Below are 930 nucleotides of genomic sequence, written 5' to 3'. Positions count from 1 at the left end.
TAGGGCAAGCTAGAATTAACTATCTTACCCAGGACCGCCGAAGCAGCGTGGACCAGGGGAGAACTATACTTTGTCTTGTATGCCCTCTTCCACATAGGGCAAGCTAGAACTAACTATCTTACCCAGGACCGCCGAAGCAGCGTGGACCAGTGGAGGACTATACTTTGTTCATAACACCACAGTATTGAGTAATGTGCCCTCTTCCACATAGGGCAAGCTAGAATGAACTATCTTACCCAGGACCGCCGGAGCAGTGTGGACCAGTGGAGGACTACACAATCATGAGGTTTGATATCGACTTGTGTGTTTCAATAGGGTACCGATGGTATGTTTTGAACCGATTTGATTTAGCCATTCTGAAATCATCACTTGGTTGAAGCGCTGAACTAGGGAGGGGCATCGTTTACATATATATTGGTTTTCGCATGCTCTACTAGGTTAATGTCATAGGGTTGGCTATCGAGCATGCCCAAGTGATGACTTGATTGTGTGCTTGCTTGAATTCTTCACATTTCATACCATCGGTTAGTTGTCGAATCATTCCTCGATCATAACCTTCGTTCTTGGTTCATGTATGCTCTCTTCCACATAGGGCAAGCTAGAATTAACTATCTTACCCAGGACCGCCGAAGCAGCGTGGACCAGGGGAGAACTATACTTTGTCTTGTATGCCCTCTTCCACATAGGGCAAGCTAGAACTAACTATCTTACCCAGGACCGCCGAAGCAGCGTGGACCAGTGGAGGACTATACTTTGTTCATAACACCACAGTATTGAGTAATGTGCCCTCTTCCACATAGGGCAAGCTAGAATGAACTATCTTACCCAGGACCGCCGGAGCAGTGTGGACCAGTGGAGGACTACACAATCATGAGGTTTGATATCGACTTGTGTGTTTCAATAGGGTACCGATGGTATGTTTTGAACCGA

The sequence above is a fragment of the Anopheles coustani genome (genome assembly GCF_943734705.1).
Source record: "Anopheles coustani chromosome X unlocalized genomic scaffold, idAnoCousDA_361_x.2 X_unloc_64, whole genome shotgun sequence".
Lineage (NCBI taxonomy): Eukaryota > Metazoa > Arthropoda > Insecta > Diptera > Culicidae > Anopheles > Anopheles coustani.
This window is presented reverse-complemented; position numbering follows the sequence as displayed.